This window comes from Triticum aestivum, chromosome 4B (genome assembly GCF_018294505.1).
Source record: "Triticum aestivum cultivar Chinese Spring chromosome 4B, IWGSC CS RefSeq v2.1, whole genome shotgun sequence".
NCBI classification, from domain to species: Eukaryota; Viridiplantae; Streptophyta; class Magnoliopsida; order Poales; family Poaceae; genus Triticum; species Triticum aestivum.
In genome coordinates, this window is record NC_057804.1 from 641,697,889 (window position 1) to 641,704,189 (window position 6,301).

Sequence of the window (6,301 nt, forward strand, 5' to 3'; positions counted from 1 at the left end):
ACTAATTAGTGGTTCCTTCTTACCACAATCATTGTTTTATAATTGATGGTTTGCTCATTCTTGTGAATCTACTTCTGAAGGTGTGCCACATCTGAGGGAGGATGAGACCCCCCCTCAAGGTGGGAGGCCTGGATGGGCAGCGGTGCCAAACCCTCGAATTGGCCCATGGTTTCGGTTGATGCAAAAGGTTGCTGCAGACCAAGGTCTTGTTCCAGAGTTTGAGGTACGTTGCTTCCTTGATGCCTTTTCTATTTCTGAATCAACTGATTTTAATACTGATTGCTTTTGAAGATTACACTTGAAGCTACTCAGCACGGACCACCATGAAGCTACTCACCATGGCCGATGTGTCCGACCTGCTGATCTTTTGCTTGCTTGCCAGGTGTACATGCAAACGAGCACCTCCGCAGGCCTGGACCAGATCCTGCCGTGGCTCTTCTACCACAAGGTCATCGGCGTCGCACTCTTTTTGCTCTTCGTCGAGGGCAAGGCCGCCAAGCCCAGCGTCGCCGGGGTCCTCGAGTCCATCCCCGTGCGTTCCTCGCTTGAGATTTCCAAGAATCCAGTAGTACCAATTTCACTCTGCTTGTTCTCAATCTCTGACTCTGTTTCTCTTCTTCTTCTTTAGGGGTGTGAAGGTGGTGTACAGGACCAAGGAGCTTGAGGAGCAGCAGGCCAGGTGGTCCGAAACAATCTTCGCCACCCGCGTGCCTCATCGGGCTTTACACAAATTCATTTCGATGCCCATTATGATGATGTATATGTTTCACCTGCAGCCGAATCTGGAACGAAACCTGGCTCGCAGGATTCTTCTACAAGCCTTGCAACCACAAACTGTTTTTGAAGCAAGCACTCAACATGGAGATGGCCATTGTGATGGCCCGGGTATGTATGTTTGTTTTCGGCTTATCACCAGCAATTATTAATAGTGTTCGTTTAGTGTATTGTATTTATCATAAACAAAAAGCATTTTTCTTCATGGTAGGAATCTGGCATGGATTGGATAATGCATCTAGACACTGATGAGTTGTTATATCCCGATAGTATTCCATCATACGCATGTTAGCTGACGTCCCCGATGATGTTGACATGGTTATTTTTCCTAACTATGTAAGTATACGGTGGTCCTAATACACCTGCTGGACTTCTTATGCATAGTAATTAACTTGCATGTCTGCACTCTACAGGAAAGCAGCGTCGAGCGTGGTGATATAAAAGATCCATTCAGTGAGGTAAACCTTCTCTGTATTTAAGAACATAATTTCCTCAAGTTCCGTTGGATATGAAAAAAAAATCTTAATCAGTTTATTGGTTTATTTGATTGCATTAGGTTATTTCTAATTATGTTCGAATTTCATCAGATTTGTACTTAAGTTTGTTTCTCTCATTGAATAAATTGATTGCCGATCCTATAGGCTGGGTGAGAAGCAAAGAAGGGTCACGGTGAACTATTGCTAGCTTGAGGAGAAGCTCACATGAAGACATGGTTGCCGAAGGTTGCATACAACTAAAGTGAGCTTCTCTTTGAAAATCTCATAATTGTTTCACTTACCTTCTTTTTACTATCAGCAGTTTCTACCTTTTCAAGTTGTTTGATTATGAGCCAAGACTGAAGATATACAAGCTTATGGTTAGTATTATCCCTTTTTCATATATTTTGGTTATTGTTTCAGTTAGCTAGATGGATGTGCTGTAGTTAAATAATCGAATGACTTCTGTACTTATATCATTGTTTGGTTTATGTAATTGTTGGCGCCAATATCTTGACTCGCTAAAAGTGCATGCAAATTTCTTACTGAAACAAGCATGGTTGACGTGTCAGTCAAGGGGTCCCTACATCTGTGGTGTTCGGCTCGCTATGGTGGTCGACCATGGAATACTTGTGAGGGAGAGCACCCCTTTAGTGCCTCTTCGCGTAGTTCCTCCGGCGTGTACAACTTAAGCCTTGTTACCATGGATGACAAATTCTGCCTTGTCGTGACGACCACGCGCGGGTACACACATAGGCATACTATAAGATCGTTATTAATTAATCCATGCAGTTTCATGTCCAGGCCAATGTTTAGTTGGGGGAAGTGTTGTTGATTTTTTTTTATTCAGCCACGAGAGTCAGTGTTGATTTTGAGGGCATTGTTAGGTGTTTAGTTGAGCTAGCAAGGGAGCGTAGTGGACCTGTCATCATTTTTTTGAAATGGTTCAGCGTTGGCTCTATATTTTCAAGGGCATGTGCTTCTCTGAAGATGCTTCAGCTGCATTTTTGTTTACCCATCATTCGGTGGCAAACCACTGATTCCTCACGGGTTGCAGATGATGAGTACTTACATTTTTGATCTTACTGATTTTGTCAGACTGATGGGTGCACGTCAATTTTTGGTCTTACTGATTTCGTCTGAGAGAAAATCAAATAAAACGACAATTGACTCCCAACTAACCACACCTAGATAATCAGATAACTACATTTTGAAGTTAGTATACATTCATTCTGTTCTTGCAAAATATTTATTTATATAGCTTGTTGTCATCTAATTTAAGGTTCAATTTCCTCACTGTAAATCCTCAAATATGTGGGCAGCATGGACCACCAGATAGGTAAGCAAGAGAAGAACCAGTTCATAATCATCTTATTTGTTCTACTTGGACTGTCGTTGTTACTTGCAGTTGCCTCTGTTACCATGTGGAAACGCAACCATGAAGGGCTTGACGTGTTGGCTGTCAAGAAGCACTAGGTCGACGGCAGGCAAGGCATCCAGGAAGCCACATCACCAGAGAGCGATGACGCTCAAAGGGTGAGGTTGACAAATGGTGCGGTGACACTAGCTCGCTAGCCAAGCAGACTACATTCTGGACTATTTACACATCATGGACTAAAATTGGACTATTTACACATCATGGACTAAAATTGGACTTCTTTCTGGACTCACATCTTTTATATAATATATACTCAAGTCTGATATGCATTTTATTTATTCTATAATTAAGTACAATCTTTTAAGTTGCTGCTGAATGAAGAAGACATGGGGTCAGAAAAATGTTAAGATTGACTTGATGTGTGGTAAGGAACATCCAGTTGAAAAGTTTTTGATGCTTGAACATCCACTACTCAATTATTCTTTTAGGTATGCATAATCTGCCAAGTTATAAGCAGTTCCTTTTATTTGGGCACGCATAATGACCGTTCCGCAGCATCAGGTTCAAAAAAAAGTTCTTCAAGGTTAGTAATTTTCTCCAAAAAGAAAGTTCTTCAAGGTTAGTAATTAATACTCCCTTCCCATATGGATATGCATGATGGTTGTTCATTTTTGGGGATAGCTTACCCATCTTATGCCTTGAAAACTGAGCTACCTCCATGATTATGCATCTTGTCTCAGTAGATTTTTTTCCCGCCAAAATATAGTTGTGAAGAGGAGTTCATGATGATAGCTGAATATACCAGCCTACTTGCCTACAACCAAGGCAAAATTATCAGCGTGTATGCGAAACAGCCTGCTAGCTGGGTGTGTGCCTCCTGTTTGAGCGAGAGGGAGGACCTTTGCTGGGCAGTCAAAGGATGTGCTCGGATATGGTGGTCCAACTGCAAGGTAATGCTAACACATCTTGTTACTCTTTCTTCAATTTTGATAGGTTTACGACAGTTCCATTCAAGCACAAATATGTTTATGACACTAACTCAAAGTTGTAAAATACATATATTTATAACAGTTTAATTATTCTTACATGATTTCCACATATATATGTGTTGCTTTAGACAAAAAAATGTGCAGTGAACTTGTTACATAGAACACCCTAGGTATCGCCACTGGCATCGACTAGACGACGCCCATCACTGACACACTCTTCTCTTGGGAGCATTGGCCCAGCTCATTGCTGTCACATCACTCTCCCACCATTGCTTTTGTCTGGTCTCGATCAGATATTTTGGTTGATATGCGGGGAGGTGAGAGGGCAAGCTAGGGGAATGGAGTTGGGAGAGACGATAGTAGAGCGACATCGTTTTTGTTCCTATTTCTTTTCCTTTTCAAGTGGTTACTTTTTCTTCATCAGTTCATCTTTAAACTTTTGGTTGTCTCAGCGTAGCTTGCAGCTCCAGCTTAGATTTGTTAGATTTATGGGTAAGCCAAATTATATAAATTTATATTGTCCAATTTATTTATAGGAACCAATCACCCAGATGCCTTTCCTAGACTGATCCAAAGACTAATGAAGCTGGGGCTGTCAAACTGACCAAAGCAGGTACAGCCACACCTTAGGCTTGAAAATTTGCATATGGACGTGGGAGTCCACTCATATGTATGGCTTTCATGTACACTTTGAATGGTCCAGGAACATTTGTATTTTTCTGTGTGTTGATTTTTTTCCAAGAGTATTTGCTTTGTGTCTGTAGACATTAGGTTAGTTGTCAAGTTGGTAATTAGAGGATTAGATCACTGTATCAATCGACAATCATCTCGGGAAAGTATCATCGTACTTTTGTTAGATAATTGGTACTTCTGTAGTTGCACGTTTTTATACTTATATATTTGTAGCCACTTTTATTGTGTTCTTTGTTCCTTTCTTTTTATCATACATATAACTAAAAGCCAGTCACAGAAAAATGTCAGTCTCATCCCTTGCCTTCTTTAGTTGAGGAGATTACTCTACTTTTTATCACTGTTGGAGGATTACTTATTTTGAGAAGTCAGTATCACAGCAACGGGCACGCAGCTTGACCAACTCATTATTTCTACCGGCACCAATCGTTTCTATTGTTTCTAGCCAATGTAGATTGTGGTGATTGTATGAAAGATATAATACCTTCCTCACGTGCATGCTAGAAAGGAATGTTTGCGGATGGACGTGAAATGAACTGTTAAGTATTCTCCTATTTAGTTTCACCAGGAATTTATTGATATGGTAAGAATTGTTAGATTGGTTTGTGACGAAATGTTGCTTGAAAATAAATTCATGATAGGTTACAGTGGGGGCAAAAATAGTTACAGTGCTCTTGTAGGACGATGGATTTTCTCCATTTAGTCTTGTAGCCTTCATGGAAGTCAAATTTTGTAGGTTTGTTTGTACATTTTTGCTTTGTTTCGGAAACCAGAGCAGTTCACTTTATCCATGTGTTTTTTCTTGCTTCTCTGCACTGTACCCTTTGGGATGATCAATATGCATTACTCTTTTTCAAAGTTTCTATTTGGAACTATATTTTTTATTAAACCACTGTCAGAAGGTTTCACAAGAAACCTAAAAACTGTAACAGGTGGTCATTAAATTTTTTTTGCCATATGTAATGAATGTTTGCCACAAGTTAGGAAACATAACTGGTTTTTAGTCGTTTATCAGTTCGTTTTGCTCATGGGGATATATAATTAGCTTTTACCAGTTTTTTGATTATACAAGTTTTATCTTCTTTCTCCACATGTGTGTTTCTGCAATATGTGTACATTCAAGCGCCAGAAGGTTTGTTCTCCCACTGTGTGCCACTAATATTTCATTTTTGTGGGTGAGATTTTCTAACTTCTGGATGCGCGAATGGTTTTGATATGGTGTTGCGCAATGCTACTGTCTTATGCTATGACCACGGACATGCTTATGTGATGTGGTGCATCTGTTTTTATACTTCAACATTGTTGTTCCCGCTTGCGCGGCAGCAGTGACTGTAGATGATGCTCACACATCTGTTGTTCCTGCGTGTGCGGGGGCGCGGAGGTGGGCGACCGGGCGCAGGAGGCGGCTCGGCACGGCGAGGCGGGGCCGGGCCGGACTCGCGAGCACCAGGCAGGCGCAACTGCCACCTGCGTCGACCAGGAGCACACGCCCGCGGAGGGATGTTGTGGCCTGGCACTATCCGTCATGGAGCTCGCGAGGTACTCCTTGTCACGGGCGGGCGCTGCCTGTCACGGCGCTCGCGAGGTCCAGTTTGGGATCCATGGAGCCAGAGCACAGCGGCAGAACTGCGCGACGGCCGCCGCGGTGGGCGAGCACGGCGGTGGCGACTGGCTGCTGTTGTTCTTGCTTGCGCGACGGCGGTGACTGCAGATGCTGCTCATGCATCTGTTGTTCCTGCGTGCGCGGGGGAGTGGAGGCGATGGCGTTGCGGCGGCGCTGACTGCATTGGGCCAATCTTTTCGTCTGCACGGACACGAACAGACGAAATGGGTTGGTGTGTTGCAGTTGCTCTAACTCCCTGAAATTTTTCATTCATTTGCTTTTAGGATGTAGGATGGAGCATAGTTTGTGCTGTTGATTGTCAATTGTACTCCCTCTGTTTCTAAATATAAGCCTTCAGTTTGTGATGTTGAAGATGCTTTGTACTCCTTCT

The 6,301-nt window shown here is 42.4% G+C and overlaps 1 pseudogene; it reads left to right on the forward strand.

The window, feature by feature from the left end:
- Positions 1–323: 323 nt before the first annotated feature.
- Positions 324–5,622, forward strand: LOC123090323 (glycosyltransferase-like KOBITO 1; annotated as a pseudogene).
- Positions 5,623–6,301: the final 679 nt, after the last annotated feature.